The 18,743-nt window shown below is 40.6% G+C and overlaps 1 pseudogene; it reads right to left on the minus strand.

The window, feature by feature from the left end:
• The window catches only part of LOC132321606 (brefeldin A-inhibited guanine nucleotide-exchange protein 2-like), a 36,855-nt pseudogene extending 25,940 nt beyond the window's left edge, over nucleotides 1–10,915 (minus strand).
• Nucleotides 10,916–18,743: the final 7,828 nt, after the last annotated feature.

The raw sequence follows: 18,743 nt of genomic DNA on the forward strand, positions 1-18,743 counted from the left end.
AAAAAACCAATATGAAAAAGTTAATCTAAGGCACAAAACATGATAAGCGAAAACAGATTTCTATGATGACTGATGTTCCTTTGTGAATTCACATGTTAACAAGAAAGAAACAGTGAAAATATAATCACTTGGCCAGTCAAATTAAAAAGATGCGCTTCGAGCTTATTTTAAAAGCATCCCATCATTTGTTTATACAAAGCCATTTGGCAGAAACTACAATGTGAAACCTTGTTATGAGCAATAAGCTTCATATTTTATTTTTAATCAGTCAGTATGCTACACTGCAGGATTTGACAGTTTTTTTAAAAATTACAAATCGATATCCAACTACAATGACAGGCCCATAAAAATAATAAAGTTTTCTGTTCATTTGTCAAGCCTAAACATTTGAGATGAGCAAAAGTAATAGTTACATACAGCTCGATTTTCCATCCGTGTAAAAATGACATTTAACATCTGCGTGAGGGTAGCTTTGGCAGTTGTCTGATTAATAAGATTTTTACTGGCCAGATGGATGTTGTAACAGGTTCTAACAGTCTGAAGAATTGTTCCTTCATGAATTTCTATATACGGACATGTTACTGCAGTGAGGAGAGCCTGAAAAAGTCCATAACACAGTAAAAATGAAATCTGAGTAAGTAGGCAGCAATAAACTTCATGCAGATCTTCCATAATAATCAGTGGGTTTGTTATGAAACACATTAGCTGATTATAAGACATCATAAGGAACTTCTAGTTCTTATCATTTCTTTGACATTTCAAATCAAAGAAAGTTTAACAGAACTTCCATTTCTGTTCTCTCCTGAGCTGTTAAAGTGTTTTATCACAACTAGTTTTCCACTAAAGGAGATATTCCACCTCCAAACAAAACAGTTATCATGATATTCTACAGCTTCATTTCTGTGAAAGGGCCAATTGGTCTATACCACCATCAGATTAGATTACTAGAAGGTTCACCAACTTCTAACATCAGCTATGTTAGCCCACTGGGACTATTATGCCTTGTTGAGAAGATACGCTCCAGATCTCTCTGGAAAAACGGACATAAGAGCAGACAGACTAGAGCAGCAGGCCATGATACTGCATCACAGTTACAATGCCTTCAGTTGAAGGCTGATAGCAATTCATTGGCCTAATGAATATGGGCATTACTAGCCTAGAAGATGAACATCGAGCTGTCTGCAAGATAAAGTATCCAGGCCATGGCTCATCCCAGAAAGAAGGACAAACATTTATAAAGTAGTCCCTTATGTTCTGCTTCGCCAAGAAGAAATACATTTCACACACCAATTCCGACGTGGTGACAGCCTCCCTGAATTCAATGACACATCTAACAGCGTGAGAAATGAAGAAACTGGGCCCTAAGTAGTGCTTTGCATAAAATCTTTTTCAGTTACAAAATCAAAGACAGAGAAAGCAAATTAACATTGCACCAGAATGAACCAAATAAAATACCTTAATTATCTGCAGCTGTACTCCTTCATCTGTTTGAGGACCCTGAAAGCAATTGCAAATGGTTTCAACTATTCGGTCAATCAGTCGTTTTCCAGGAGCTCCACTGTCTGGAGCATTGCCAGTGATACGTCCATATGCAATGAGTTTCTAGGTAGAAAGAATGCAGGTTAGACAATTATATGCTATTAAGTAAAAGACAGTTAAGTACAGCATAAAAAGGGGGTTTTAGTCAGCATACCTCACTTAACCAGTTATAACACAAAAATTTAACACCATCAGTAGTCTGGCTACCAAATACTTGGACTGTTCACACATCAGGACAAAACAGATTCAGTAAGTGATAATACAAGCTTTTTCCACCCAGACCACTTCTTCCTATGGTAAGCAGACGAAGTTTTTTAACATCAATCTTTGTACCTATTCACAACAGAAAGGTTCTGTTCTTAAGATGCATTTGTTTTTTCTGTAAGAATCTAAGGAGGAAGAAGGTAGACAGATTCCAGAGTCTGACCTCCCATCACATCAGCACTACAAGAAACAGCATGGTAAATATTCCTTTTGGAGCACCACAGGTGAAACATGTTTACTGAATAATGGAAGCATTCATGACCTTCAATAAAGGCTTGCTTCACTACAGAACAACAGAGACACACTTCTGACTTTGACAAGATGCACTTTCAGCCAAGCCTGATAATAACCCATTTTGCATGGTTTATGCATCTAAGTAGGCATAGTGGGTATCTGCCCAGCTGTATGTACTCAGGACAGTATTACTTCTTCACTCTAAGAATGCCAACAGCACACAAGATTTTTGCAACTGCATGTTTGTCCACTTCACTCTGTCCAAGTTTAAACAGAACACTTACCTGCAAACAATCCAGGGAAGTACTGACAATGCGTGGAGACTTTGACTGGCAGGCCAGTTCAAATGGAAGGAAATACTTACCTGCTTCAATGAAGTTTGCTTTTGGTGGAGCAGCAGTGCCTTCTCTAGGTCAGATAAGAAGAGTTATTATTTTTTCTAAACATGTATATCACAGCAAACTACACTTCCTCCTTTTCTAAATTTAAAGCTGAACAGTACATAGCAGCATACAAATGTAACGCAAGTTTCTCGCACACATACTTTCTTAAAGTTCCATTTTCTTTAAAAATCACGCAAAAAACACTTTACATTTATTTATATTGCATCTGATCTTTTTCATATATTCTTCAACTTAACTCTTCCCTCACTACACTCTAACGCTGTCCCACTACCTGAAACACTGGGAAACTCCTACACAACTTAATGATAGAGCGATCGAAGTTATTCTGAATTAAACAGGGCCCATATGAGGAATACTAAGCAAAGAGAAACACATTTGGGTTCTCATTTTAAATCATAGCACAGTGCTGGAAAATTGTTTTAAAATTTGGATTTAAGTAATATTTCAATTGATATTCTTGATCTAGGTAGTTAAGAGCATATACTATCAAATAGAGGATACCTACTGCTCTTTATGATTTCCTATCAGGCTATATTAAACCCAGTAAAAGGATCTGAAAAACTAGCACCTTTTAGAAGTTCTGCAATTTTTTCATAGTGAAATTCGGAGGCAGTTATGGCTTGAGTACCCATAGCCACAAACATCGTGTAATTGGAACACATGGGCCATATCTTGTTTTTGGCAGAAAGGTGTGTAACTGGGTATTCACAAACTCATTGCCATGATGTATATACATTCTTACATTTCCACTATTAAATTATTCCACTTGCTGTTTTCTGGCATAGTTTACAACAGTTAATAATTTACCTTTGCTTTTCCAGCTCAGTTTTTATTTCATCTGGAAGAAAGAAAAAAAAAAATCAAAGCATTTAACACCCAACATAAACTATCATTAACACAAATAAGGAAAATGTAACAAAGCAAAACTGTTTCAAACCAGAAGTCTTACACTTCAGTATTTGTTATTCCTTTCCTCTAACATCTTCAGCTTCAGAAATTGTAGACAGTTACACCATTTATTGGAAGGCATATCTCTCAACTTCTACATGAAAAAGCTAATTTTTCCAAATATTTTTAACAAAAGATGTCTTTAGAAAACACAGGTATAGTATGCAATTTTTTTTCAAGAGTAGGTCTACATCATAGAGAGCTCAGGTCTGCAGAAGTCTTTAAGCCACTGCATAAGCCGTAAGCTCAATGCATTAGACCTTCCTGTTAACTACAATGATAGTTAGCCGCTTTTGTTAAATGTCACAATATGACATCAGCTGAACAAACAAACTCTCCGAGAGAGAAGGAATCTTAAATGCATGCTGTCATTTTGCCAGCAGAGCTTTTTTTTTTAATTACAATTTTTAGGGAGCTTTTCATAAAAATCAAATACAGGGAAAAAAGTATTTCTTTCATTTCTATTGTATACAGGAGCAAATCCGAAAGATCCTAGTATGGCTTTTTGAGGATTTCTAACATATCACCATGATGCACAACACAGACCAGAACTGCACTACACCAGACACCGCATAAGCACATACTTTGAACACTGACAAAAAATATCAAAAATAGCACACATAGTAAGGCTGCACAGCTACAACCATGTGGAATCCTGTCCATGCCACCCCATCTCACATGCCTGCAAATTATCATGCCCACAAAACTTGTTTCAATTGCAAAGCTACCAGAAACAGATCCTTCACTCAGTACTTGTTCTCCACAACTCTGGAGGGGCATCATTGTTTGGTATTAGATGTTCAGAGCTCAGATGATTTCAGCCCTGTCTGTGAACCTCCATAATTTCTTCTCTCTCAGAAGCATCAATACACAAAACATACCAATGAACAAGGACTGCAACAAACACATATTACAGTTTTTTGCACAATCCTGTTATTCAATGAATGTTACAAGAATTAATCCTTGCGGAGTATGCCTATTTTGTAACATTACTACCCCTATTTTATTGAGAAAATGGAAGCAAAATGCAGAGGAAACCTGTATAACTACAAGCTGTGAGTGATATCAACTACATCCAGGATGGGGACTTGCTATTCTGTCTGCCATCTCTCTCATTAATGAAAGCCAACACAGGCAGCAGTCACGAAAAAGGCAGTATGACATCCATTAGCAATAAATGATATAACAAGAACTGAAGGAACATTAGCCACCCTATAGTCAACAAAAGAATAGACAACAGAAAAATTGAAGAGTCACAGGCCCACAATGCATCATGGCTCTGCTCAGAAGCCCACCATTTTCTAATCAAGTCCATCATGCAAACAACCATGCCCAGTAGTTGTAAAGGAGAGACAATTTTCACTTTCCAATATTGCACAAGCCAGTGGCAAGGCAACAAGCTGAGCCAAGCGCAAAGCCCCAGTGCCTGAGATTTCAGAATTAGAAGTAACTGCAGCTCTGCAACACTGCAAACCCAGCATCGTCATCCCCTAATACTTCAGGCTTCAGCTGGTAAGGAGAGTCCACAGAATGGAGACTGTTGATAAGAAATAACCACGGGTCCCCATGCCAAACAGATAGACAATGCGAATCTTAACACAGCACCACTTCTTGGATCGCTGTTTTCTTCATTCCAGTATCCAGGATGGCTAGTGAGAAGTTCAAGTCAGCAAAATTTGAATTCAGTCCTCTTGATTTTATTGATTTCCCATCTTTAACACCATATTATGATCCACAGAGCTACTGAGGATAACATATACGAAAGGACCCACCAATTTATCGTGTCCCTATTTAGATCTGTCTTCCTATTAGAGCAGTGTACTCCTGTCACCTACAGGAGCTGGTTACTTAAAACAGAGTTTTCTGGGTAGCTTTACACATTCAGAATGCTTAGTCCTGCCTCCAGGTCTTGGCAGAGAAAGGCATATTTTAGCTACAGCCAGAATCCCAAGTACAGCAGGATGCCACCAAGGTGGTCAGCTATACCACAGTTAATGCTGTATTTCAGAAACCTTGCAGAACTAGGGTTTACAGTTTTTTCTCTTTTTTTTTTTTTTTAACAATTGCAAAAACTCCACACTTTCTGAACTAAGTTTATTTTTTCCAAAGCAGAAAGACTGCCCAAGTTGGCCAAGTGGACCTCCTTGCACTAAAAATGATAATTTGTCTAGTTTGGAAATAAAAGGCTTGCTTAATTTGATAATGTTTTGGTCAGGTCAGACCAGACACCTTTTGAATACTCACAGGTATTTCTATAGCATATGAAATAGAAAGCTATTTTACCTATTAAAAAGTTGCTGCCAATTTTTTTCACCATTGGCAGATCAATAATGTGAATATCATCAGAGATACAGTAAAAAAATCCATATTTGATACATCTAGCTCAGTGAATGTGAGTTTTCTTTAGGGGTTTTCTTGTTTGGACAGTCACCCACTTCCCACTCCTCCTCAGCAGCTGCCACTTCAGAAGTTGTGGCAAAGCCTAACTTTTGTGATCCTTGAGCGGAAACTGAAACCTGTTCAGTGTCCACTAGTCTGGCCAGCTTATTACTCAAAACTTGTCTCAGTTAATCCAGCTCAGTTTTGGCATCCTTATTCCCACTGCACCCAGCCGATGGCAGAAGGAAAATTGAAGGTCATATACACCATCTTCATTCTATCATACTATTTGTGGGAGGTGGACAGCGAGGACCTGTTGGGTGGGGGGGTCCCTTGGAGGGGGGTCTCTTGGACAATTTGACTCTCAGAAATACTCCATACATTTAAAAAAAAAAAATCTAACCAAGGCCTGACCAAGCTCCCCACAATTTTATTATATAAAGGTTTTTCTAAAGCCATATAAAACCATCTGCACCACAACAGTATTTTAATAAATAATGCTGGCCAAAAAGAATAAATGAAAGGACAAAAGCAAGTTACAGGCATGCCTCTGCTACTGATTGCATCAAAATAGTTTGGAAATCTCCACACTTGAAGCACTCATTTGGTGGTCTGACCACCAAAAGTGAGTGAAACAGAAATTGTTGCCTAATTGAAGTCTGTTGCCAAGCCCTGACCAGGCACAGTTAGCTTCCAGAATCCTACTGCCACTGTCACTCTCCTCTTCCAGTCACAGAATTAAGGGGCACAGCTCAATTCCCTTCCACAGCTACAGAACGCAGCCTGAATTTTGGTCAACGTTTGGTTATCACAGCACAACACTGACGCCTCACTTGGTGCTTTCAGTACTAAAGCTAAGGCCAGAATGTGTCGGCACACATCACATCTACTTCAGTCAGAAACACCTTCAACTCTGGGCACTACGTGTGCTGCCCACTCGACACAAGCCTTTCAGCATTCCTACCAGGCAACACAACTGGAACAACAAGCAAGGCCTTGCAACAATTTCTTCCAGAGCTTCTGGCCATAATAAAAGCAGGATGAAGCTCATGCTGAGAGTAACTACCATTCTGTATTAGATGGGTGGTTTGCTTGTATTCAAAACTATATATTAAAATGGAGGAAATAATTGCCTGCCTGCAATTAGATGCAACCTAATGTACAGTCAAGTTTGTCTCAGTGGAAGAAAACTCTTTCCTGTGCAGAAAAATGGCATAGCTTGTGTTAGCACAAGGGCACAAGCAATGTCTTTCCATAGCTTGTCAGAACACCAGACAGCAGTGCCAATACAAACACATGGAACAGCAGCAAAAGCTTCCCTCCCCCCAACCCGGTAAAGTCTACTGCATTGCCTAATTCCAGGCTGCCTTAAACTTAAATCAAAAAAAAAAAAAACCCAACACCCCGCATTTATTGATTCTATCGATCTATAAAGAACCCTTTAGAAAAGGCTGCCACAATGAAGCCAGATTAGCTCCTCTTTGACCCAGTGTTCTCAAAACATGCTAGCCAAAAGGCTACTGAACTCAGAAACACAGGCTCATTTTAGACGTGACATTTATACTCAGAGACTTCTTAAAACGCACAACTAGCTTCTTAAGTGAAGGCATGGTTTAAGAGATTATTATTTTTAAACTCATTAACAAGCTAACTAAACAAATTATGCTGTTTACAAACTTCAAAGATATGCACGTGGAGGTGCCTAGGCAAGCAAAGAAGGTCACATAACCAGGCAGGCTGCACAGTATATCATTAAAAACAATCCTAATAGTTTATGTGAGAGACCCAGGTGCACAATTAGCATTAGACCAATATGAACTGCTGTGATACACACTGTCTGTGTTCCACTGTAAATTTTTCAGGACAGAGATTATTTCAGTAGATTTACTAAGAACCATGTATACACAGAGCTCAATGCAAATGCTTATTAAGCAACTATTTTTATACAATACACTCGCTGTCTGTTGAAAACAACTTTTCTTAAAAACACAGTTTTCTAAAGCAGAGCAGAACAGCTTCTCTGTTTAAAAACCTCCATTTCTTCCACTCTCTCCTGGGGCTTACTGGCACTAAGAGTACAGGATACAACCGTTACACCTACCGATGAAGCAAGAGACTGAATGAAGGAATCTATTCAAACTGTACTTACTCAACATTAACACTGTATATTTCAAAGGAGGGGGTGGACAGAGAAAAAAAAACACCAAAAAAACCACCACTGGGAACTGGTTTTGTTCCTTTTCTTCCACACTTCTCGTGTTTAGGTCCTACATGAGCCTATGTTACTTCTCATTTCTACAAAGTCATGAAGATATTTTGCAGTCCAAAACTGTACAGTATTAGTCCAGTGAAAGGTGTATTACTGGGAAAGGATGAGAAAAAAGGGTAAGAACAGTTTAAAGTTAGAACGATTAAAATTATTAGAACAGATTAAAATTAGAATGAAAGAATACCTTATTTCCTATATAAGAACAACAACAATTTTCAGTAGTAATTTACTTAATTTCTTAGGAGTTGAACACACTCAAAACAATAAAGAACTCGTAAAAGAAAACAAGGGTATCATTCCCACAGTTAGAAATATATTCCTCTGTCTCACTAAACAAAAAATTTAAAGCATATACAGACACACTACTGCAGTAACGCTACAGCAGAAATTGTAGAAATAGCTGCAGGTTAATTTACATTAGGCAGTTGTAGAATACACCAGTTCCTCTCTAGTCAGAAAAAAGATGCATCGCAGACTTCCCTAGTACCAAGAGCAGGTATCACTTACACATGACCTGTGCCTATGTTGACTGGTTTATAAATGGTACAATACCTCGAGGCTCCATTAAAAAGACCGTTGTATAAATAAGATGGCACAGCAAATGGAATTTAGTAAGAGGTAGAAAGGGATTATTCGAAGTGTGACATGGCGAAAAGAAAAACCAGAAGACAACAGCTGACACAATTACCAGTTTCATAAAGTTAACTTCGCATTTCTCTCAAACCGAATTAATTATAGAGTTAACTGGACTTTGTTATGGATGAAAGGATCTTCAGTGTTTTGAAGAATAATAATAATAATAATAGTTTGTGTAGATTACGAAGTTCGGTCTGAATTCCTCAGACTGCAGTAATGTTCTTCCCATGTTTCCTAGCACATTTACTGTTGCACAGGTCTTGATAATTAAGTTAACACTTTTGAAACTGAAGTCACAGTCTTAGTTAATATAAAGTATAAGTTCAATTAAACCTAAGTATATGTAAACAAAACTTATTTTTTCATTTGAGTAAAAAAGAGCTTAACCTAAACAGAATGAAATTTGGGAAAAAAAAAAAAAAATCACACCTAAGTAAAAGAAACCACATTCATATTGGTAGCTTAAAATGGTGCAAAAACATTCACTAAATATAACAGAGATCCTTTAGTACAGTAATCAAGGCCCTGCTAGGGCAGGACAGTTGGGCAACAGGAGGTTATCTATTCATGCTGACCTCTGCTTTAGCCCAGGAAAGCACATGGACTTTTTTTTCCAAGCAAGGCTAGCAAAAAAAAAGTCCATCATCACAAGCATTAGCTACCCTGAAATGTACTGTACCTTAAAATATGCAGACATAGAATAGTTATAACCCAACATGCAAATGCTAATAGGTGGCTATTGCACAATACCCCTCTCCCAAAATCATAGTCTTTGATGTGTTAACAAAGATAAAGACCTTCACTAATCTTTCAAGGAAGTTCCCTTTCTCACCCGCTAAATATAATTACATAGCAGCAAAACAGGTTCCCAGTCCTGTAAATGGGTTGGGTGCATGTTGGGGTTGTTGGGGAAGAAATCAGGAAAAGGAAGCAAGTAGGAAAAGTAGTCTCTAATCGCTGGAGCACACGTGTTAATACTATTGCTCACAATGTCAACTTCAAATAATAATAAAAAAATACCCTTCTATCTGGTTACCTTTCTCTGGATCTACTATCACTACAATTAGCTCCTACAAATTTCTTGAAGATAAGGATTGTGGGAAGGAAGATAGAAATGACAGCTATTTTTCAAGCTAGCTTTCACTGCGCATTGGACAGAATTTGCATCTGCCCAGTCTCCTTACATATCCAAGCTGTCTTTTCTTCTGTTCTGGACACAGCAAATGTTCCCAAATTAAAGGAAAAATATTGGTGCAAAGCAACCAAAACTCTAAGAGACATGTCACTTTTGCAAATTAAGAAAGGCCACTGAGAACTCCAACCGTAAGAGCTATACTGCTTTACCCAGCTTACTTCTTCCGCTTCATGACACACCATATGTTTTCATAACTTTAACACAGAGACGTATATCATCAATTTGTACTTGCAGAAAATTTCAGGACCAGTCCACCAACTTCACAAAAAGTATTTTCAGTTCTGCAAGACACCACAGACATTGCGTATATTTGGCTATGCTGCTAACAGCTTTTAGCCAGTCCAACCACGAGTTGGAGATAAGATGTCAGATTACTAGCCTTGGGAGATTTGAGACTCCGCAAGTCGAGGGCCTTAAACAGCCTGTTTCCTATAAAAGCTTATAATCAATTTTCTCAAAATTGGTTCTAAAGTGACAAACCCAAGCCCCTTTTGTTTCGAGACCAGAACTTAATTAAAGAGATATTTGGGGGTTCCCCCTCGTATTTGCGGGTCTCGTGTTAGAGAGAGAACTTTCCCCCCACTCCAAAGTCCCGAGCTCAGCCGGGGCCCCGGCCGGCAGCCTCGCAGCTGGGGGCCCGGGACTCGCTCGCACCCCGCCGGGGATCCGACGTGGCAGAGGACACCACCCGGGGCGGTAGCACGGCCTCCTGCCCCCGCCGGACAGGGCGAGCAGGGATTCTTCCCCCCCCCCCCCCGCCGCCAGCGGTGCCCTCTGCCATCCCCCCAGGCCGGGGAGGGGTCGCGGCTCCCAGCCCGGCGCCCGGCAGAGGCGGGGGAGTCCCGCGGGCCGTGCCGTGCCGTGCCGTGCCGTGCCGTGCCGTGCCGTGCCGTGCCGGGCGGACTCACCCAGCGCCACCTGGCAGGCTCTCCGCAGCTGTCCGTGCGGGGGCCGCTTCGCTTCCTTCTCTGCCAGGATCTTCTCCAGGGCCCGCGACACAAACATGCTCTTGGTGCGGGCGTCCTGCTCGCGGGCCGGGGGCTGCATGGCGGGGCGGCCCCGCCGCGGGGCAGGCAGGGGGTCGCCGGGGCCGGCGCTCAGAGTCTGCGGCCGCGCCGCGGCCCCATCATCCGGAAGAGACGCACCTCCCTCAGCGGCCGCCACCGCGCCACCGCCACGGCGCCGCCATATTGGCACCGTCACGTGACTCGGGCTACCACCCCGCCTTCCCGCGAAGACCTCCGACCCCTTCCGCGGTGCGGATAGTGACAGGCGGCGAGGGATGGGCGGGGCTTGCGCAGGGGGCGGGGCCCGAGGCGGCCTGCTGCCTCCCCGGGGCTGGGCTGCGGCGGCCGCAGCAGTCCCGGCACGGTCAGCGCGTCTCGCTGCTGAACAACGAACCACGGCTGTGATGAACTAAAACTAACGCCGCCTCCCCGCAGCTTCGGGCTTCTGGCGAGCTGCTAACCTCTTAGTGGCGATCAGCGCGCTTCTCTGCGCGGCTGTCTGCAGGCGGGGCCTGCCCGGCATCACCAGCTTCCCCGGGAAACGGGGCTCCCGCACACCACGCGCGGGGCTCCTCCCCGCTTTTTTAAAAAAAATTGGCCCCTTTTCTTGTCCCTGCACTTTCTGGGGGCAAAACCCGACTACCTTCCTTGCTGTAATGCAAAACGCTGAAGTGGAAATTGGTCTGTTGGGTCTTGGGTACGAATTTCAGTATCAGAACTGCAAGTACAGTTACTGCTGCAAATATTTGTGTTGATTAAGTTATAATTCCTGAAAGGGAAGTCACTTTAATATAATACTCATCATACTTCTAATCTAAGCATCTCAACATTTGCATTGTCACCACCAACTTTCACAGAACGAGTCGTGTAAAGAAGCAGTGAGAAAGTACATGTGAAACACACAAAGTCGTACATTAAAGAAGAATCACTAAAAATTAAATTTCAAGTCCCAGAAATTGAGTCTCCTCTTATAACCTTATGCCCAATTGCATCTTCTCCCTTTACCCTTTGGCCTGTGTGGTAGGGTACCTTACACCCAAAATCAAATTGTGGACTCTGAAAGCATTTGCTTTCATCATTGCGCCCAGCCAGAGAGAAGAAAGCAGGATTATTGGACATTTTAATGTTTCACAGCATAATACTGCTATCATAGTGGGAACAGCAAGGCACTGAGGAGATTGCCCTTTTTTTATGGCCTTCAAGCTCAGATGGGAATCAGTCTTGTTATATTCCTCAGACCCAGTAGACAGAGCCCAGGATGAGCAGAGCTTTCCCAAGCTTCCTGGCAATTATGCTATTTCAGTGGCTGAGTGACACGCCACCAAGCACACCACGCATCTCTAAGCTCCACAATCCCTTCATCTATTTATTACTGCTTTTCAGAAAGACCACTGTGAAGCCCAAGTGTATGGGGGAAACCTCTTCATCAACAGTGCTTTCAATGGGCCCTTTGTGGGTGCATGGCTGTCCAGGACACAGCTGGGGAGCTGAGTTCTGCTTTTGGCACGATTTGTTGGGTGTCCTTGGGCAAGTCCCTTTTTCCCTGGGTCACCTGCATAAAGGATCATAATACTAGCTCACATGAAACATTCCGAGACCACTTTTAAGGAGCTAGATCCTATTGTATAAGAAAACACCAGCAGATGTTAAGGATAATGTCCCATCTATTTTTATTTGGAAAAATATAGAATCATTAAAATCCATTAGCCTTTATCCTTCCCTCTGAAAAGCTTTTTTGTATACATAGTTTTGCTGTCCATAGCTGGGGAGATTTAACAAGGCAAGTTTGAACCCAAAAAAAGTCACACTGTACTGAAATGTGCTGTCAGCTATCCACAGGTGCACACCATATGGCAAAAATGTGGTTATGAGAAGGTATAGCTCCAAACCGTAAATACATTCATGTCAATATGCTCTGATACACAAGCTGGGTCACTGGGATTTTTTCTAGTCTCGGCTTTTGTCAGATGGGTAAAGCTTGCTTGCCTCAATGCCTGTTAAATCAGAGAAGCTCAGTACGTGCAAACACGGAGGTTCAGACTAGTCTGAGCAAACCAGCAGAGACAGAAAGAACAAGTATCTCTGGAATCAGTCACCCGGCTTAGCAACCACTACTACCCTCCTTGTTTCTTGCCTCTCCACGTTAAAATTCCTTGGAGTGGGAAAGCACTTTGTTGTATTTGCAAATTAATATACTACAGCCATGTTCCTTGTACATATTAAAAAAACCTGCAATTAACTACCAAGCTGGCTAGCCAATTGAAGAATAGATTTGATTCTGTTTTTTCACGTTACCAAGCCTATTTAATTTAAGGTTTGCAAAAAGTAGACTTGATGACTCCTGCTTTGTTCTCTCCAATATTCAAACCATTGCAAACAGTAGTGTAAAATATTACCAAACTATGTGCAAAATAAATATACTATATTCGCTACATAATAAATAGGATGAAAACCAACAGGGAATCAGATAGCCTTTTGATGTGGACTTTGGGACCAGAGTGACATAGACGACTTCAAAACCTGAAGCTCAACCCCATTTTGTGTCAAAAACTTCAAGGAGAAAATTTACGGATTGTTGGCCTCTCATTCCAAAAAGGCTGGGGTTTTTTAGATGTATAGGGCTTTTTTTTTTTTTTTTTTTTAAATATTTGCTACAAATGAGTTGTTTCCAGTTTAATGGGGGGGAAAGAAATGAGGGAAAGCTGCACTGAAAATTAGGAGACAAAACTGGGCAGAGTAACTCTTGAGGCACACTGCCAAAAAAAAAAATCCAGGAGAGAGAATATTTCTGAAATACTAGTCACAGACCAGGCAGAGAGGTGGTTCTCTATTTCCACAGCTTATATGAACAGAAATGACACCTGGATATCACTGGTAAAGAACTGACAGGAAGACGGAATTTCAAAAGCACTGAAAATTGGTCTTATTGCTCCCAATGCCGTCCATTATCGTAAACCAAGCTGGATCAGCACCGGATATTTTGCAACTCTAATAAGCTCCACTGAAAACACAGATTTGATTAAAGTCAATAGTTTGGGAAAAATGAATGCATACTAACACTTTGATGTTATTTTAATAGAATTTTGCTGGCTCTATTCATCCACTCTCCTGGGCTAACTCGCTTTTTTTAAGCAAGTGAAAGGGATTGAATTTTATTCAGGACATGTGTGTCACAAAGAAGAAGCAAGTATCTTTTAGAATCCTGCTTTGAAAATGGTAACAAGGATGGGTTAGTTACTGATATTGGTTTCTAAAGTATATATATTAGCATTGTGTTTCAAACAGTTTTACTGCTTTCAAACATTACTCTTCATCTCCCTCACATTTAAAATGTCCCTGACACATGAGTTTTTCTTCTGCTTTGTCAAATTATTTATCTTTTGACATTTTGTTTTTGTATTTCATGAAGGCCCCCAAAGCAGTAGTCTGTGTGAACTAAAAAATTAGCATTATTCTATAGGTGAAAACCTATCTTTTGTTTTGCTATTTCATATCACTCAATAACATGAAATGCCAACTTGTCTTGTTGATTCTTAGCCTTTTTTACTTCAACTATTTAAATGGTTTAAAGACTCGCACAATAAAGTCTCATAAGGTCTCGATTATTCTTCATTCATCTATACTAAACTGTTTTAGTCAACAATTGACCTTGATCTATTACAAGTCTCATTGTATCTGGTTACATTTGCTCTTGGAATTTATTGCTCTTCTTTCATCCATGCTTTTGACCAACACTAATCTGCTCTGTTTTTCATTTTCTAAGCATCCCACATAGTTCAGAACCTTATTGATATTCTGGATTCATATGTTCTGATTTATTTGAGTTTCTCCTAACTATCACTGCAGACAAAGGCAGCTTTATTGTAGAACACTAACTGGAAATGGAAAAGTGCTACTTTGTTAGACTGTATTATGAATTCCTCTCCCATCTCCCCAAAGCAAAGTGGTTCTATTATGTGTTTTGGATTACAGACCCCAGACTAAAACCTGCGCATATTCAAGTCTCACCAAGCAACAGCACAAATCCCAAGCAGAGACCAGAAAAGTCACAATTGGCAGCTGTTGAATTTGTATCAGCTGGTAACTGAGGTAAACCACATCATTGCCAAGCATGGTTTATCTTTCAGTGCAGCCACCAAGATCTGAATTAAACAAGACCAATTTTTTTTCTAATTAGAAATGAGGAGGATGCAATGAGCATCCATTCTAGACACTTTTCTGAGGGGGCATCACATGGAAGCAAATATGTAAACACACAAAGCAGGCCAGCTTGCCAGAGACATTGTAGAAGTTCAAGCAATTGAAACATTGATTACAAGATATTAAAAAAGAAAGGGTTTTTTTTTTGTTTTTTTAATCCATTAGGCCCCTGTGTGGGAGAAGATGGGGTCACGGAACCAATCCTCTGCTCTAGCACAAAACCCACATGGCTCAGCAGGGGAGGGACTGCTGGTTTCCACACATCCATCTTCCATCCTGTTAGAAAGCAAGTTGGGATTAAATCCATCCTCCTGCACAAGCACTGCGTGAGGGCAGAGTTTGAACTCTGTCATCTTTGCAGCCTTGGGCGGGATGGGGTAAGGGGGTGGGAGCCTAATTTTTTACCAGCAGACCACAACAGAACAGTAAACTTCTAGGGAAATGTTTCTTTAACAATAAATGTCAGCTCATTACTACAGCTGACATTATTATCAGCATCATTATTAGAAAAGTATAAATTCTGGTGAAATCCTGATTTAGGGAAAAGTCTTTGAAACACTGATTTTTCCTTTTAGAAAAATAATTTAATTTTATACTGTATTTTTAATTCAGAGTTCCACAGCAATCCACATGTACTTACTTTAACCTATATCTCTCTATAGGTTCTTTTTTTCTAAAATAGGCGTTTAGAAAAAATACAAGTTAATTTGCTTTGCTTTTTCCATTACGAGGAAAAATTCCCATCTAGCTCTAATTGATGTTTATCTTCATAGATTTCTTTATCACCATCAACCTCCAGACAAATCATGCTCCAGCTGAAGGTGAAGTGGTTCCTATAGGGTGTTATATCATATCAGTATGCCACATTGAAGATGTGCTGGGTATGTGTAGCATCAATCCAATGTGGTGCTCCTGCTCTATCACATTTCGCTAACATAACAACTAAAAAAGAAAAGGTAAATGTAAATGAAATATCCAGCTAACACAATTTGGAAATCAATGGTCGTTCATAACTTCTCCATTTGTTCTGGGTTTGAATGTGAGGTATTGTGGTTGAAGTTCTTATTTTTAATTAGCTTAAGCAGGAATGTGTTCATTACTTGTAAAACATGCTCTGGAAGCTAGGCAGTATGCAGAGCTGAAAAGTAAACCCTGATCAGAGAATGTTCTGAGGGCCCCACAAGCTGTACCCCGCACTTTTCAGAGTACTAGAAGTTGGGAAACTATTTGTCAAAATCGATGAAATACTGCCCTCTTTGGATTAAATTTGGTCTAGAGGTAGCTGCACTTGCAAGGAAAGAAAAGAGATCTGAAGAAAGAATAAAGGGACAAAAGATGCGGCTTGGCAACTGGGTGAACCTTCTACAGCGGTTGTTCATTGGGGAACCTTCATAATTTCTGAGTGGCAAATACAGTGACCCCCATCAAAGCGAGAGATATGGGTAGCCTGAATAAGAGCAACACGCAATGTACCGGTGTATTTTAGGATAATAGCGTAATGAAAAGAAAGGTGCCATGAAATGCAAGCAGCAGATGGATGCCTGACAGTAAGCAGGCGGTGGTTCTTGGTGTAATTAAGCAATGGAACTTCTTGCTGCTCAGTTTTGTGCATACTAACCTTTTGAACCATTCAAAACCAAGGAATCCAAGCCCCCAAAAGAAAAGCCCATTGGAGAGCTTTCACACACAAAGACACATTCAGGAAGTCTCTGGGCTGCAAACTGCTGGGTGAGCGTGCTGCAAAAGTACCACCATTTGCTTGCCTCTGTCTTATGCCCTTTCCTAGGTATTCTCCCCTGGCAGCTCTCACTGACTCACTTCTAGTACCTTCAGTGCTCACCTTAGTGAAGTATTCCTCCCTTAATGGCAAAACTGACTTGCACACTAGCCACTAGGTAAGGCATTTTGCAGACCTACAAGCAGAAGAGGGTTCAAAAATAACATGAGTAAGATGCGCTCATACAGAAATTTGTACACGCTGAACCATTTGTCTGATTAGTTTGACTGTTTTTATGATAACTTCCTCACGCAGAGTTGCACACAACATTGTTCCAGCTGTAAGTCACCACACACTCTGAAAATCTGACTGCTTTTCAGACCTTTTACGAGAAAGATGGGCACAGCAGGATCTGAACCTTCATTGAGCATCTGCACAGCTGAGGGTCCAGGACATCGCTTTACCCTTTCACAAGATGAGGCCTAATCCTTCTCGCACGTCCTGCAACTTCTGCTGCAGAGATGAAAAGTGCTCTTGTTCATCCCTTCCTTTTTTTGACCCTTTGAGACTCCCGTGGAGAGAACTGAGGAAGTAATCCTTATGCTCCCATCCTGGTAAAACCCACAACTCCATTCAGCTTTCACATGTCTCAAACAAAATGGAAATCACCATCTAAGGAAACTGCTGCTTTCTCTCCACCATGGTGGACTGACGTGGATGCCACTTCCATTTTGACACAGTTTTACAAGTGAAAGAGTTCTTTAAAAGGCTGTAATTCCTTCAAATGCATTGTAAAATACTTCTGGTATAGAACATCTTTAAATACGTTCAGTGTATGAACAACACAAATCTTTTTGTACTGAAATATTTTATTTGTATTTCTTTAATGTTGAATTGTAAAAATACTTTTACGTAACAAAATTTAAAAATGTAGAAATTGTGTCACATTTTAATACCTGTCAATTGCAGTGCGTTTTTGTGCAGAATGCATATAACAAGATGATCTAGTATTAATGTACACAGTTCTTAATTGTATGCTATAAATTTAAGTGTATGCAAAACTCTTCACACTAGAAAGAAAAAAAAAATAAAGGAAGATTTTTTGGCAAGTAACATTGCAAGTTACATGCTGCATTCTGTCCTTAGGTAGGTACCCTGTTGCAAGTGAGAGCAGAATCTACATCCCAGAATTTTTAGAGTAGACTTGGTATAAAAGCGTACTTGCAAAGGAGCCAACCTCAGTGGCATGGTTTGGATCACTTACAGTGACTGCTACACTCATTTATTAATATGACCTACAAGAAAGAAATACTACCTTGCACTTAGCTACATTTCTTCATGAAGTGGGCACTTAAGAAGGTCTTCTATGGCATGTTAGAATGACTAGTTCCAAAAGCATGAACAAGACGTTTTGTGGCCAAATATTGTCAGGCTAAACCAAAACATCAAGCAGTTTGGTTTGCTTTTGTACTGTGGCGTGAGCTGCTATGCTTATAGACTACACTGGAATATTGAGACGTTACATTATGGAACGTATATGTAGATGACATGTGGCTGCCTAAAATGTTCCACAAAATATTCCAGCACTAGCTGCTAGGGGAGATGGGAAGAAGAAAGTGTCCATGTTTCTAAAGGTCATTCCTGAAATATATGCCATGCAATTCAAGTGGCTGTCTTATTCTTTAAGGACGTCAGCTTTGCGATTTTTCATTTGGGAACATCTGCACTTTTGAAGTTCTGACCACTATCGGATATCATAGGAAACTCAGAGGCCAAAATTCACCCTCACCAGAGTTTCATGGGGCCCAGATGAGTTGCTGGCACGTATGGTGCCTTGTGGCAGCTCCCCTGAAACCAGGGAGGAACAGTATTAAAAACCAGTACTTGGTCTCTCAGCATTTCATCGGACGCCATGCTGAGAACAGAATTGCACTGGCTCAGGGCAGGGTCG

This window comes from Gavia stellata, unplaced genomic scaffold (assembly GCF_030936135.1).
Source record: "Gavia stellata isolate bGavSte3 unplaced genomic scaffold, bGavSte3.hap2 HAP2_SCAFFOLD_52, whole genome shotgun sequence".
NCBI lineage: Eukaryota > Metazoa > Chordata > Aves > Gaviiformes > Gaviidae > Gavia > Gavia stellata.